We start from the raw sequence: 17465 nt of genomic DNA on the forward strand, positions 1-17465 counted from the left end.
GTCATTATCTGACATTTAATTACAAGAAATCATGTTATGTTTATGATATGTTCAATGCATCATCGCCTTGAAATGGCATAGTGTCATAAACGCAGGCCGGTCGCAGTGGCCGAGCGGTTCAAGGTGCTACAGTCTGGAACCGCGCGACCGCTACGGTCGTAGGTTCGAATCCTGCCTCGGGCATGGATGTGTGTGATGTCCTTAGGTTAGTTAGGTTTAAGTAGTTCTAAGTTTTAGGGGACTGATGACCTCAGAAGTTAAGTCCTATAGTGCTCAGAGCCATTTGAAACATAACACGCAAATTATAATCACAAAACAACGAAATACGAGGATATACAATGTGACATTACTTGACAGTAAGCCGAGCGTTACACTTCGTCGACTGCTATTGCGTTTTGTGGTCGTATCGAATGACCCAACACTTTCATGTCACTTCCATGTAGGTCAAGTCTGACGATAGCTTGTTCCGTCAGTAACGTGTTCTGATGTAACGTGATCTTGGCGTCTTAAGTTGAAGTGACGGCGAAATTCCCTACTGTCACAGTTTCCGTAAAAAGCTTTGAAGGCAGAAGCTCACTGCGCATGGCTCCAAGTACTCACATTAACTAAATAGTAAGACGACTTGAACTGGTTTCTTCATGCTACTCAGCGATAACAATGACCCAGGGCTACCAGCACAAATATCAAAATTTTCCGTTCTCTGAATCACCCTGTATAATGAATGGCACAGAAATGTTCAAATATAGTTTGCAAGATGTGAGGTATCGCGTGTTTCATTTATATTTTGGAGTCTGTCAGTCTAATTCAGTTTTTACACAGTTAAACACTCGGTTGTAAATACACTCATGCTGATAAATTAAGGATAATTGCAGAAAGGGGTGCCACACAACGTGGAACTACACAAAACTGACGCTAATAGCATAGGCACATAGGAAACACACACGACACCGATCTGTCAGTCCACCGTATTGGTCATAAATTGAGAAAACCGTCTCGAAAAACATGTGCTACAAAACGCCACTATTTCCTGCGCATGTATCCCGACATCAATATGGGATGTGATCACCATGCACACGTACACAGGCCGCACAGTGGGTTGGCATACTCTGGATCAGGTGGTCGAGCAGCTGCTAGGGTACAGACTCCCACTCATGCACCAGTGCCTGTCGGAGCTCCTGAAGTGTACTAGGTGTTTGAAGACGTGCAGCGATACGTCGACCGAGAGCATCCCAGGCGTGCTCGATGGGGTTTAGGTCTGGAGAACAGGCAGGCCACTCCATTCGCTTGATATCTTCTGTTTCAAGGTACTCCTCCACAATGGCAGCTCGGTGGGGCCTTGCGTTATCATCCACCAGGAGGAAGGTGAGACCCACTGCACCGCTGATAAAGCGGACATACTGGTGCAAAATGGCGTCCCGATACAGTCACTCTGTCAAAAGACATGCAGGGGTGTACGTGCACTAGTCATAATCCCACCCCACACCATCAAACCACGACCTCCATACATGTCCCTTTCTAGGACATTAAGGGGTTGGTATCTGGTTCCGGTTCACGCCAGATGAAAACCCGGAGAGAATGACTGTTCAGAATATACCTGGATTCGTCCTTGAACATAACCTGGGACCTCTGTTCGAATGACCATGTACTGTGTTCTTGACACCAGGTTTTACGGGCTCTCCTGTGACCAGGGGTCAGTGGAATGCACCTTGCAGGTCTTCGGACGACTAAAGCATGTCTGTTCTATCGTCTGTAGACTGTGTATCTGGAAATAACTGTTCCAGTGGCTGCAGTAAGGTACCGAGCAAGGCTACCTGCAGTACTCCGTGGCCGTCTGCGGGCACTGATGGTGAGATATCGCGGTCTTCTAATGGTGTCGTATACTGTGGACGTCCCGTACTGTAGCGCCTGGACACGTTTCCTGTCTGCTGGAATCGTTGCCATAATCTTGAGATCACACTCTGTAGCACACTCCCGGCCGGTAATGCGACCTGCTGTGTTTGACCAGCCTCCAGTCGCCACCAGAGCGTTGTTTTACCATGTATCAGCATTATCCTTAATTTATGAGCATGAGCATATGTAAATCGGACAGATTTATGTGAAGAAAAACGTTTACTATCTATGTTTGCTAGATTTATGCCTCATTGTAACTAAACTCAAGGATAATTAATTTCAGTTATTAATTACCATAGTTTTGTCCAAAATTCGGAAATAATGTAGACATACGGTCAAATTACGTACCTGAAAATTTATTAAAAGCATTAAGAAATCTTGATTTGAAAACTGAAAGTAAGTAAAAACGTGTTTTTACTTTGATAAAACGAGAAAAATTGGTAAAATTCTGATATAAGTTATTTTCAATTATTTTTGAGTCAGTGATTGCCAGGTGTTTTCATTGGAGGGAAGTCGTACAACGGTGTATTTAATGAGACACCATGAAGTTACGTTATCTGAGCATGAAACAAGCTCATGGTAACGTGATCTCTTAATGAAATATATACAGTCCTTTTAGTGAACGAAATTATAAGACTTTTTCTAAGTAATGGATGGCGCGATAAGGAATTTAATAAATGGAACAACTGATCATAGATTTTCGGCGTGATAGCATGAGCCTCCTACCTTAGATTTGCCTATGTCACTGAAGCAAGCTAGACGGAAGAGATGAGAATTTCGACTGAAACTACAAAGTTTCAGATGAAGCAGATAAGGACACATTTTATTTTAAAACTGTGCTTGCCACTTTTTAAATCTAAAACAGGTAACTTACAAGTAACAGTTAGTCACTTACGTGATTATAACTGTAAAGAACTGTGCTCCTTTCGAAATACATCTACAACTACAGTGTTCAAAGTGAGCGGGGTTCCCTAGTTGACAGAACACTGCATATATTGTCAGTCTTACTGCAGCGCAGACATCTGGAATTAAGCGTCACGATAAGCTATTTGACAGGAAGATACGCAGGTCGGTCTCAGCACAGATGTCTCTGACAAAACGCCGCAGACAGACATCAAACGCTCACACCTCACATAAACATTGTGAAAACACTCAATATGGAACTCTACACTTCGTCAGTGACTTAAAGCAGGTTTGGCTATTGTGTACTGACTTCCTATCTTGTTGTGTAATTCTGGGATTTCAAATTTCGTACTTTTCTTCGGACAATGCTTCACACTCTGTGATCACTACAGTAGTTTTACGCCCACAAGAGGTCAGTTTCAGGACGCTACAAACCACAATGGACAAGTCGGTCTATTCATCCTGTAAAGAAGTTACAAAGTGGTGCCTTTCACTTTTGACAAGACAGAGAAATCTCTTATTCAACACATGCCGATTACAGACTATTAGGCAATGATAGACGTTGCTCCTGTGCAGTTTTTCATACACGCCCAATTATGAGCAATCTACACCTAAATTTACATCTACATTCTGCGAATCACTATGAAATGCGGGGCAATGGTCACTTTGCAACGTTTCTTCTCATTCGACTCACGAATGGAGCGTGGAGAAATGACTGGTTGTACGCCCCTGGCGAGCTGTTATTTGCCTAATTTTAGCTGCACGACTTCTACAAGGTAGAAAAACCGAGGACTAAGGAGTATCGTAGTTTGTTCTGAAAGTATGCTCTTTAAGTTCTGTTAGCAGCTTCTCACGACATGAACGGCCTCTGCCGTCGAATGTCTACCAGACCGCAATTTTGTTATAGTCTCTCGTTAGTGTAACAACCTTGTGACCTTCCCCACGGTCGTTCGTTGTATACGCTCGAGGTTCTCGGTAAAACTCCCACACCTCTGAGTAGTATTCAAGAAAGGGTCATTATTTTTTTGTAGACAAAATGCATTTTCTCTGTGTCTCTCCGCTAGATCTCAGCCTGACACTTGCTTCACCTGTAACTCAGGCTATGTTGTCGTTTCACTTTCCAGCTCTAGGTACTGTAATTACCAAATATTTGTGTAATATAACTGAATCTAGTTGTGATTTTTTGATCCTGCAGACAAATGAGGTTATGCTCGTCTGACGTGTTTTTAAACGATTTCCTCGCATTTCTCTATTTTAAGAGCTAGTTACCGTTCTTGCCCTCAGGCGATATTTGGTAGAGAACTGTCTGGACATCACTTCAATTTTTACAACACACGATCGAGGTCTGCAAATAAGAATGCGAGTGCATCTTTATACTATCAGCTAAACTGAAGCCCTTCAAAATTGTATAAACTCTATAAACAAGAAATATTCCTGTTTACCTGCCGAAGTGGTCGAGCGGTTCTAGGCGATACAGTCGCAGGTTCGAATCCTGCCTCGGGCATGGATGTGTCTGATGTGCTTAGGTTAGTTATGCTTAAGTAGTTCTAAGTTCTAGGGGACTGATGACCTCAAAAGTTAAGTCCCATAGTGCTCAGAGCCATTTAAACCTTTTTACCTCCAGCCATATAAGAGCGCAAGCTTATCGTTATTAAGGATTTCGAAAACCATTATGGTTTCCTTGGGGCAGGTCATTTTGTTCCAGCGAGTAATACCGTATGAATGCAAAATATACTCCAATATTCTGTAACAAACAGATGTGAGTGATACAGAACGTCAGTTCTGTTGTTCAGTTTTACGTCATTTTTTTTTTTTTCGTAGATCGATGTGACCTATGCTTTTTTCAGTCATTGATCATTTACATCTATTATGGCAAATATTAGAGATAATGCACTTGCTGATTCTTTATGGAAGTTCTCAAGGTATCTATTGTGTTCTGGGAATTCGTGAGTTTAAGCGATTTCAGCTACTGGTGATTACTGTTGTCTCAAGTTAATAGCGGTGTTGCTAATGAATGATAACATTCCTTTATTTATCTTTGTAAAGGAAATTTTGAAGATAAAATCAGTTGTTCGGGTTTGGTCTTGCTATTACATATTTCGGTTCTCATTCTAAGAATCTAGTCATTTGTACGTACGATAAGTTCAACATGTTACGAATAATAGTAACTTTAATATTTACTGGATGCTTTCAAATTAATGACACAATTTGTATGAAATCAAATGATGGTGATGTTGTTTGATTTGTGGGGCTCTCAACTGTATCGTCATCAGTGCCCGTACAAAGTCCCAGTTTCTGCACAGTCCAATTTTTTTGTTTCACTTTTCTTTTCTGCGCTGTCCAATCTAGCCACTGACACGAATGATGATGATGATGATGAATACAGCACAAACTGCCAGTGCCCAGGCAGAGAAAATCCCCAACCCGGCCGGGAATCGAAACCGGGACTCCATAATCCAGAGGCAGCAAAGCTAACTACTGGATCACGAGCTGAGGACGTGAATCACAAAGTACTCTCCTTGCATAGTACAGACATAAGCATATTACAGGTAAATATCGCGAATTTATGTATGTTTGCAGGTGGGAATATTCAGCCAAAAAACAATTGTTAAAATTCATGGTGAAAACTTCAGATGCCGTTTATTGTGCAAAATAAATGACAGCTCAATGTTTCAGCATGAGTTTCAACAAATATGACGAAGGCTCCTGTCTGGAAAAAGTAAAGATGCGAGAAGGGAAGGTTTGGGGGCTCAACTCAAAAGCTGCTGAACTGCGTATTGTAATGCTCGAACTGAAGCACATTTTTCTCTGCTTTATCTGTCTACCAGACGTTGTAGATTACCCGTAGCAAAAAATAAGGGCTATACTTTACCATCTCAAGTGCATGTACCAGTCCAGGTGGAGTATTCGTCCGCCTGACCTGGAATGATTCGTGGCAAGCCGCATCAAACCAGAGAGAAGGCTTATGACTTCGTTAAGAAAGAAAGGTGGAACACCGTAAGTCACATGCATCGCTTTCCGGGGACGACGATAAAGTAAACACAAAATTCGTAAGTGGTCAAAATGGAAAACTGTTTTATACTCTGCATTCTAACACCATTAGCATGATTGTCGCTCTGCGGTTGCAGCAGTATGCGGTGCGCTCGATTTTCATGAGCTGATCGAGGGCTACCAGGTACTGCTACATTCATGTATGTACATCAATGAAACGTACGCGACTACATCTATGGCTTCGTGGATACTGTGCAAATCACTCCCAAGTGCCTGGCAGAGGGTTCATCCAACCATCTTCACAATAATTCTCTGTTACTCCACTCTTTAACAGCTCGCGAAAGAAACAAAACACCTACATGGTTTTTGACGTTGGTCAGTAACAGTATACTTTTTAAAGGAAAACACCGCTATTTGACTGTTTTATTGTTTATTTAACTACTGCCCAGGTTTCGGTCTCTTATGCCACTTTCAAGTATTTGATTTTAACGTATATTGCAAGACACTTAACATGTTATCAAATGGCCAATTTTCAGCTTGGCAACCTGTTAAGTGTCCTGTAGTATAAGTTAATGACATAAAATTAAATACTTGAAAGTGGCATAAATGACCGAAACCTGTGTTGAATTGAAATAAACAAAAAACGGTGAAATGGCGCTGTGTTCCTTTTAAAAAAATAACATATATATCTTTTCATTCCTTACATTCTTATAATGATCTTTTCTCCATATATAGATCGGCGTTGGCAAAATATTTTCGCATTCGGAGGAGAGAGCTGGTGAATGAAATTTCTTGAAAAGATCGCGTCGCAACGAGAAACGCCTTTGATATGAGGATGTCCATTTCAAATCCTGTATCATGTCCGTGACACTCTCTCCACTATTTCCCGTCAGTTCAAAATGTGCTGCTCTTCTTTGAACATTCTCAGTGATTTTCTTTAATCCTATCTGGTAAGGAACCATCTCTGCTCAGCAGTACTCCAAAGGAGGAGTCTCTTTAGTAGATCTGTTGCATCTTCTAACACTTATACCAAAAAATCTCTGCCTTTCTTTCGTCTTCTCCACAACAGTTTCTATGTGTTCTTTCCAATTTAGATTGTCCGCTACGTAACGACGTTAATGATAAGGGCCTGCAATTTAATGGATTACTCCTACTGTCTTTCTTTAAAATTGGTGTGACCAGTCTTTACAGATCTTTCGTCGAGCGAGTGGCTGCATAGTATGGAGTTATTGCATCAGCATACTCTGAAAGAAATGTAATTGGTATACAGTCTGAACCAGAAGACTTGCTTTTATTAAGCAGTTTAGGATGCTTCACAATTCCGAGGATATTTATTGTAAGTTACTCATGTTGGCAGCTGTTCTTGTTCTAATTCTGGAATATTTGCTTCTTCTTCTTTTTGAAGGAATTACAGAAGGCCGTGTTTGGTAACTCAGCTGCAGCAGCACAGTCATCGATAGTATTTCCATTGCTATAACGCACAGAAATCATTGACTGTGCCTTGCCGCTAGCATACTTTACATACTACTAGTATTTCTTTGGATCTTCTGCCAGGTTTCTAGGCAAAGTTTATTTGTGGAAACTATTATAAATACCTAAATTTCGAGCTTCTGTGAAAGATCACCGATCTTAGGGATTTTGCGTTCGTTTCAGTTTGGCATGGCTGTCGTGTTGTTTCTGCAACTGTATTCTGACCTACTTTGTGTACCAAGAGGCATCAGCTCCGTCGCTTGTTAATTTATTTAATCGCGCAACTGCTGTCGATAGAAAAATATCCGCTGACTGTAAAACATACTTTGAAACGGGCGCCTATGAAAGCAAGCTCCTACCAGGTACTGGCGCAGCTTATGGTCCCGTGTTCACAGTTGTATCAAGAGGGTCTAAGCTACATCGTCAAGCATCAAGCAGTTCTCATCTCGATAAATAAATATAGATTCATTACAAAACAAGTAAACAAATGAACGAAAGGAAAGTGCAAGGTACAGGAATATATGTAATACATTGACAGAAGTACCGGCTGGATGTCCATGATTTGAAATGAGATTAAAACTATTACTGCATGAAAACTCAGAATTTAATGATATCGTAGGAACAGCGTTCCGCTGCCTCGCACAGTGACAGTAACGAATTGGTAAGCCTGATACCCTCCCATGCAAGAGATACGGAAATTTTAACGAAAGAATCTTCGTCAGGGATCTAAATTAGTTCGTAGCCTCACGGATGTCAAACTACTTACTATTCAAAACGTCGCTTGCATAGATACTAAGTAATCTGGATTCAGGAATCTAACAAAAGGGCACTAACTGGTGCAAGATACTCGGTTGTACTACTAACGAAGTAAGGGGACTCAGTGTTACTTACTGGGCGAACCACTAGAAGAATAAAATCAATTATCGATAAGCTCACAATAATGAGGCAGGTAGCTTCCACCTGCCACCGAATGTTATGAAATTCTTTACTCGCTACAACATGGGTTGAAGTTCCGATATGTTTAAGTCTATCATTGGGAAGAGGAGGAAGCAGAGAAGCATTAGCTTTAGAATTAAGAGTTTTTTGAAGTTCGACACGATTTTTCGTAAAGTACTTCAGTCCCACAACACGTTGTCTTTTCGCTACTGAACTTCGGGCCACGTTGCTTGGTGACGCCCTCAATTTTCGACGACATCACTGATGATGTCCTGATTAGTTTCGTGCACTCTGTAAGAAAACGGGTGCGTCTGACGCTTCTTTCAAGTAATCACTAATATCTGAAAAGGAACTAATCGTCACGTCTACTAGTGAAAATATAGGTATCGTTTGGTAACAATGTCTTACAATAACACTATGAGAATATTGTAGGAAAGCATTATCACCACATTTGCAAAGAAGACACGTGCGAATAAATGTAAAATTTAACGAGCGATTCGTTTGACAAGACACGCTTGCACACAGCTGATCGAAATCATGTACTGAAGATCAGAGATAGTTGATTATGACTAGACGATCTGTTTAGTTTCGGTAAGGAAAAAGATATTTCAAAAGCAACTGTAACATAGCGCTTAGTGAGGGAAGGCATATAAGAACAATCAGGATATCTTCCGAATATCTTCTGACTAATGTCGGGGCCAGAGAATCCATCAGACAATGGAAGGTGGAACGAAATGAACACAGTCCTTAGAAATTTGGAGCTGCAGTACTGACACAGACAACTTCTACAAAATACAAGTGACGTAAGAGTGGAGGGTCAAGATAGAAACGAATATAAGCTGCGATCCATCCTTAAAACGTTCTCATCATTACTGTTGGTCATTTTATACGAAGATACAACAAAAATAATGGATGGACATTGTAGCTCAAGCGCCACCAGTTCCTTCATTCACAGCCGCTTTCAGTCTTCGCTCATCGTCAAGTAATCTGTTCATTGTCAGGTAACCTACGCACCAGGGGAGAGAACGCTCACAAAACATAATAAGAATAAACAAACTGAAAGAAAAGTTTGGGAGGAAAAAACGTGAAAGGGGAACAGATAAGAACGCAAAGTAAGAGATTTTGGCAATATGCTGCAACTTCAGTTGTTCTACTTTAGACAAGAATTAAAAGTAATAGTGTGCAAATTTATTTTCCCGCTATTCGTTCTGGCAATTTTGGTGATTGTAAATACCATCTGACCAAAATTCACGTTCCTGTAAGTATCACACAGTGGCTCTTGACACCGGCACTTCATGTCGTCTTGATAAATTAATTTTTTTAATTGCGACATAAAGTCAGTCATGACAGCTGTATCAGTTACAACGTGTCTTTATGCATCTGAATACTTAGATGATCGTCGTGTGTATGTCATGTCTCAATACGACAAAGCTTTATAAATCTTGTATTCTTGTCATGTTGCTCTGTATGCCTTTGTACTCGTATACTTTCTGTCATTTCTGTTTTGGTTTCCAGAATATCTGATGATGAGTACATCCCGAAACGCATCAAATAAAGTCATTGTTTTTTAACTAATGGCATTTCATTTAGCAACCACTTCAGCATTTTTGCAGCACTCATATTAATTTGCAGCACTCAGATTAATTTTTGTCGGATGGAGTTTATAATCACTTAAAACGGTCACTACCAATAGAAAGAAAAGAAACTGATGTTTAGACTGTTATTTTTATTCTATTAACCAAAGTTAAACTTTGCCGAGGGAATACTCTTTCTCGTCGAATATCAGGAGGACTTTGGTCTGCCGTCATAATAGCATACTTAGCAGAGAATTTGAGTTAAGGGATAAATACGTAAACCATAGACGAAGATGGTAAAAAAGTGATATAAAGGAGATTAGCGACTTGCTTAACAACTAAACTGGGATGGGGACAGGAATCGAGGAAGGGGTAAAGTACGATACGTGCGATATGCAATTATACTGAAAGCAGTAGGTGAGTGTGGAAGTCTACGGAAACCAATACCAAAAGTACGGCCAGGTTACCGGGGCTTAAACTACGACAAACAGTAATCTACATCTACATCTACATGGGTACTCTGATAATCACATTCAAGTGCATGGCAGAGGGTTCATCGAACCACCTTCACAATTCTCTTTTATTCCAATCTCGTATAGCGCGCGGAAGAGCGACCACTTTTATCTTTCCGTACGAGCTCTGATTTCCCTTATTTTATCGTGGTGATCGTTTCTCCCTATGTAGGTCGGAGTCAACAATATATTTTCGCATTCGGAGGAGAAAGTTGGTGACTATAATTTCGTGAGAAGATTCCGTCGCAACGAAAAACGCATTTCTTTTAATTATGTCCAGCCCATCCGTGTATCATTTCTGTGACATTCTCTCCCGTATTTCACGATAATACAAAACCTGCTGCCCTTCTTTGAACTTCTTCGAAGTAAAGTGTCCTGCCAATAAAACGCAGTCTTTGTTTTGCCTTCCCCACAACATTTTCTACGTGTTCCTTCCAATTTAAGTTTTTCAAAATGGTTCAAATGGCTCTGAGCACTATGGGACTTAACATCTGAGGTCATCAGTCTCCTAGAACTTAGAACAGGATTCGAACCTGCAACCAAAGTGGTCCCGTGGTTCCACACTGAAGCGCCTAGAACCGCTCTGCCACACCGAACGGCAATTTAAGTTTTTAGTAATTGTAATACCTAGGTATTTAGTTGAATTTACGGCTTTTAGATGAGACTGATTTATTGTGTAACCGAATTTTAATCCGATTTCCTTTTAGCACTCATGTGGATGACCTCACACTTTTCATTATTTAGGGTCAACTGCCAATTTTAGCACCATTCAGATATCTTTTCTAAATCGGTTTGCAATCTATTTTGATCTTCTGATGAGTTTATTAATCTATAAACGACAGCGTCATCTGCAAACAACCTAAGACGGCTGCTCAGATTGTCCCCCAAATCATTTATATAGATAAGGCACAGCAAAGTGTCTATAACACTACCTTGGGGAACGCCAGAAACCACTTCCGTTTCACTCTCTGACTTTCCGTCAATTACTACGAACTGTGACCTCTCTGACAGGAAATCACAAATCCAGTCACATAACTGAGACGATATTCCATAAGCACGCAATTTCACTACAAGCCGCTTGTGTGGTTCAGTGTCAAAAGTCTTCCGGAAATCCAGAAATACAGAATCGATTTGAAACCCTTGTCTATAGCACTCAACACTTCATGTGAATAAAGAGCTAGATGTGTTTCACAGGAACGATGTTTTCTAAACCCATGTTGGCTGTGTGTTAATAGAAGTTATCTTCAATGTTCGAACATAATATATGTTCTAAAATCTTGCTGTATATCGACGTTAAGGCCTGTAATTTAGTGGATTACTCCTACTACCTTTCTTGAATATTGGTGTGACCTGTGCAACTTTCCAGTCTTTGGGTACGGATCTTTCAAATGGCTCTGAGCACTATGGGACTTGACATCTATGGTCATCAGTCCCCTAGAACTTAGAACTACTTAAACCTAACTAACCGAAGGACAAACTACAACACCCACTCATCACGAGGCAGAGAAAATCCCTGACCCCGCCGGGAATCGAACCCGGGAACCCGGGCGTGGGAAGCGAGAACGCTACCGCACGACCACGAGCTGCGGACTACGGATCTTTCGTCGAACGAACGGTTGTATATGATTGTCAGGTATGGAGCTAATGCATCAGCATACTCTTAAAGGAATCTAATTGGTATACAGTCTGGACGAGAAGGCTTGCTTTTATTGAGTGATTTAAGTTGTTTCATTACTCCGAGTATATTTCCTTCTACGTTACTCATGTTGGCAGCTGTTCTCGATTCGAATTCTGGACTATGTACTTCTTCTTTTGTGAAGGGATTTCGGAAGGCTGTGTTTAGTGTCTCTGCTTTGGCAGCACTGTCTTCGATGGTATTTCCATTGCTATCGCGCAGAGAAGGCATTGATTGTTTCTTGCAGCTATCATACTTCACATACGACCAGAATCTCTTTGGATTTTCTGCCATGTATCGAGACAAAGTTTCGTTGTGGAAACTGTTATAAGCATCTCGCATTGAAATCTGCGTTAAATTTCGAGCTTCTGTAAATGATCGCCAATCTCCGTGATTTTGCGTCTGTTTAAATTTGGCACGCTTGTTTCGTTGTTTCTGTAACAGTGTTCTGACCCGTTTTGTGTACCAAGGAGGGTCAGCTCCGTCGTTTGTTAATTTATTTGGTATAAATCTCTCAATTGCTGCTGATTTGAACTTCACGCTGGAAAGAGCGGTAGATGTAATGAAACAATATAGGTCAGATAAGTGTTGGGATGCGCTAAATAGAAGGTGCTCAGCGTAGTGTCTCTGCATGCCTCAAAGGATTGACAGAAGACAGGAAAGTGTGGAGGTCACTCGAAAGGCCGAAAACATAAAAAAAAACAATCACGGTTGCTGCCTTGCGCGAGTGGCTGTCCGATACAGAATATTAGAAGAAAACCTCCCACGCAGCCAAGCAGTGAATTTCAGAGGACTCCGTCTGCTGGAACTCCGGAACTCTGGAAGCTGACCGCCGAGCAGCCATCCGGTAGAGTGGTCACCAGACTCTGCCATGCGCCAGCGCCCAGAGGGACGCGCGCCACAAAAACCAAGGACGACAGGTGGATGCCGCCGGCGTGCGCAACGGCCTCGCGGGATTTTTCGGGACAAAACCCCTCACACAAAGAAATGGCCTGTGTCCCTTTATTGTGAGTAGCATTTTGATTCTGATTGTCCCAATAATGAATTGAGTGTCTTGGGTGTCGTGACGATGGAACAGTGTCAACCAGTCACTATGCGTGGTATGCTGTGTCTTATGTGATTTCCGATGCCGTTGGTGCATGCTGTGAAACGAGTTGGTACAACACACAGAACGTGCTCCTCTACGTCATTTGCGCCCTCAGCGCTTTCTAACGGCATTTTTCAGCTACATACTACGCCCAAACGATTTTGTTTAGTCAGGCAATCCTGTAGGAGGGGCAACCACAGCTATGAGTATCATTCTTGGGTGTTAATAACCAGTTCAGCTGTATTTAGTGCTTTTATTACTGGATCACTGCCTGTTTCGTGGCAGTAAAAGTCACATCCTTCTGGTTAATTCCGCTCTAATGTTTCAGTCATATGTTCACCTGAAGGATGTGGCTTTTACTGCCACGAAACCAGCAGTGATCCTTTAATAAAAGCACTAAATAAGATGAAGCGGTTATTAATACCCAAGATGAAAACGGTTTATGTATGAAAAGTCGACAACTACGTTGCACGCCGATGGAATAGACAGCGAAATGCTTCGTGAGGAAATCTGCTTATGTTACTTTCAATATTATGCAAAAACTGCTCTTCCTTCACTGAGTCTATTAAAACACACATTTGCTCCCTTGTCCATGTTCTAACCATGTTGTTCTGTGTGTAGTAAACATTGTACTCACGTGCGAGGGAAATCAGCTAGTGATGTACACAGTAATCTTCAAATTCATGATCGTAGTTTCCAAGCACTTTCAAAAAATTGAACAAACTCTCTCTTGAATGGAGGCTCCTCGTAGCATCGAATACTCCAGAATATAATTCCATTAGATTAGCGTCCCCAGACCGTTTAGAAAACATTACTGTGGGTAAAAAATAGTTGCAAAGAGCAGGATGTGAACCCGTAACTACTTAGTCCCCAGAGTACGTCTCTATCCATTACATTAAAGAATTTTTTAAGCTAAAAGTCTCATATTGCGCCGAGATACAATGAACTACAACGTTGTACAAATGTTGATGCAAAGCTTAAGCATTATCAACATTTTCTTCAAATTGTTTGTTTTAAGCATGGAAATAAAAGATAGAAAATAAAAATAGGTAGCAATACAACTCTAAAATTTATATGAGGAATAATGTATTTTGTACAGAGTGTAAACTGATATTAACTGCTTCTGATGGAACGTTTTGTCTCCATCTATGTCTTTCGTTTCACCCAATGTTAAACGCTTTGATCGTAGATACAACATTGAATTACGGCAAATTGTACCAAAAAACGAAGGGATTTTTTGTAAATGTAGAATGTACTGGCGCCTTTAAACAGCAAAATTCCGTAGCACGCAAGTTTTAATGGAAAAAGCACTAAATACGAAAAGACATGAACCACCTAGTCGTCGTTACCCATCAGACTTCCAGTTGGCGCCATGTGTTCTCCCAGAGCGATTACGTGTTGAATGGCACTGCGAGAAGTCTTGGCAGGAGGTAGATCTTACCAGAGAAGCGCTAGTAATGGTGGAAGTGAATGATCAGTGAGAAAGCATTTAAGTCAAAAGTCGATTATTTGAAAGGGCTCTGTAGCTGAACAATTTGGAGAGTTACCAGAATGGGGCAGGTGGCATATCTGTACGAAAAAGGTGAGTTGTGGTCTCTCTGGGGCATTGGTGATACTTCTGTCGTCGGATAAATTGTACAGTGATACAGAAAGCGTTCAAGGATTCGCAAGTGTGTTCTTTTGCGTTGGCGTGGAATTATGATCAATTCTTGTAATTTTGTAAGCAAGTACTGCGGATTGGTGCGAACGCACGTGATTCATTGGTGCCTCGTACTATATCGTTAAGGAGTTAGCTGGCGGGAAGAGATATTCCCCGAAGGAACAGAAACGAAGTTTACTAAAAGCAGATAAATTGCTGTTCATTCCTCACCTGTCGGGTTGCAGATAACCGATCTATGAACCTTAAAGTTACTGCATTGTTATAAACAATCCAATGTCTGTTGCCCGCATCTCGTGGTCGTGCGGTAGCGTTCTCGCTTCCCACGCCCGGGTTCCCGGGTTCGATTCCCGGCGGGGTCAGGGATTTTCTCTGCCTCGTGATGGCTGGGTGTTGTGTGCTGTCCTTAGGTTAGTTCGGTTTACGTAGTTCTAAGTTCTAGGGGACTGATGACCATAGATGTTAAGTCCCATAGTGCTCAGAGCCATTTTGAACCAATGTCTGTTGATTAGAAACAGAAATGTTTGCCTTCTCTGATCTGAAAATGACTAGCTATTTTAGCCGAACCTGGTTATCGATTATTATAAATAATTTTTGCGATCTCGACTAAGTAAGTATCATTTATAGGCTTAAGATTACAATCACGTTTAAGAAATAAATTGAATTTTTATTTATGGTCTATTGAGTTTAGTGAGACTCTTAACTCATGTAACTTCGAAAAATTGCTCTGTCCTTTTATTGTGAAGGAAGATGCTAAGAACTAACTGGAAGCGACGTATTGACTGAAGAGACGAGACATTTCGAAAATTACTAAGTTTTAAGCAGTACACATGTATAACGCTACGAAGATGGATGTGAAAGATTATGACATCGATCACAGGAAGTAAAGTAAATTTCAAAACCTAAAGGTTGCTGCAAAGCCTTTCATTATTCTCTCCATAATAATCAACACCACGACAGTCACCAGTGGTACTGTCACAGGATTTACAGGACTGTGTCACTACTCAGTTTTTCAAATCAGTTTTATTACCTCTTTACGCCTTGTTTCCATAGCTATCTATTATAGGTGATCGATTTACTGGATTATTTTATATAGTTTTATTTGTGAGCTTGATTGATTTTTTTAATAGGTTACACAGACAACAGCCTTTATGTTTGCTCTTAAGACCTACGCTTACTTAAGAAGGAGAAAGATACGGCTATTGTGAGTACTGAGAGATAACGTAAGAGCTTCTTTTTATTTAATATAATGATTCTAATTTTGCATCTGCCTCAGATTTTTACGAAACCGGTAAAGCGCATTACCGCTAAAACCTAAATAGAGACTGTCACAAATTACAATAATCACACGTTTTCTAATTTTTAGGTAGAATATCTGATGTTCATCTAATGACTTTCTTAATTTTGGAAGTTCCTGAGATTTCTTTATCACCTTGCATATCTGTAGGGAAATATAAGGCTCATAGATAAGGTTTTAGTCCATGGATGCATGGTCTAAGTCTGAGCTGTTTTATCACCTTGGAAGTGATATTATTGTGCGATTATTTCACCCTGCCTCTGTTGTTATCTCACACTCACTGCTTCTTTCCGCATTCAGATCATTCAATAAAAAAATTATTGTTATTGATGTTGATATTACGACGCCTTATATTTTTGTCGAGGAGGCTATCGTGTATCTTGGCTTGCTCGTTGTCACTTTAGCTGCCACTCATTCTCCAGGACTGGAGAATTTCATTTCCATGTTACATAGCAGTGGTTCATGGTGTGGGTTCCTGTAGTCATGTCCTAGTTCAGGAACCACGGGCAACGTATGAGTGGCCAAGTAAGTGGTCGCGACAGTGGGGATACCAGTTACTTTGGAATAAGGCTGGGCATCTCGGACATATTCTGAGTCGTGGTCACCTTTGTGCTCATACGGCAAAGACTACCAAATCCACCGGTTAGTCCCTCAACCGTTAGGGGTAAAACCCAATGGGACTCGGGGCAAGTAAGGCTAGCAACCTGCTTCCCTGATACTTTAAATATGATGCTGGCAACAATCAGAGCAAAATGCCTCGGACCTTTGGAGGTGACGGAGTCCCACCTCTAACTGACAAACTAGGGACTCCTGAGATACAACTTGGCAAACAAATGGTAATGAGATGGGGATCTATTAATATCAATAGGGGCTACACTGGGAAGAGGGTAGAGCTGGCAGAGGCTGCAAGTAAGTGGGGCTGGACGTTTTAGCTGTTAGTGACATTCTGGTAAGGAGTGAGAAAGAAGAGGAAGAGGGAGAATACAAGGTCTACCTGTCAGGAGTCAAAGCAGGAATAGCACAATGGGGTTTAGGGCTTTACATCAGGAAAGAAATGGAACCCAGCGTAGTTGCAATAAGGTATGTAAACGAACGACTGATGTGGATAGATTTGACAGTGTCTAGCAAGAAAATTAGGATTGTGTCAGTATATTCGCACTGTGAAGGGACAGATCAAGATACGATGTATAGTTTTTACGAGGCCCTCAGTGATGTAGTTGTTTGAGTAAAGGACAATGACAGTGTTCTGCTTATGGGTGATTTTAACGCCAGGATTGGAAATCGAACAGAAGGGTATGAAAATGTTATGGGTAAATTTGGAGAGGATATGGAGGCCAACAGGAACGGGAAACAACTCTTGGATTTCTGTGCCAGTATAGGCTTACTAATCACAAACTCCTTTTTTAAACATAAGAACATTCACTGTTATACTTGGGAAGGCAGGGGAACCAGATCTGTCATTGACTATATAAT

Source organism: Schistocerca serialis, chromosome 7 (genome assembly GCF_023864345.2).
Source record: "Schistocerca serialis cubense isolate TAMUIC-IGC-003099 chromosome 7, iqSchSeri2.2, whole genome shotgun sequence".
Taxonomy (NCBI): Eukaryota; Metazoa; Arthropoda; class Insecta; order Orthoptera; family Acrididae; genus Schistocerca; species Schistocerca serialis.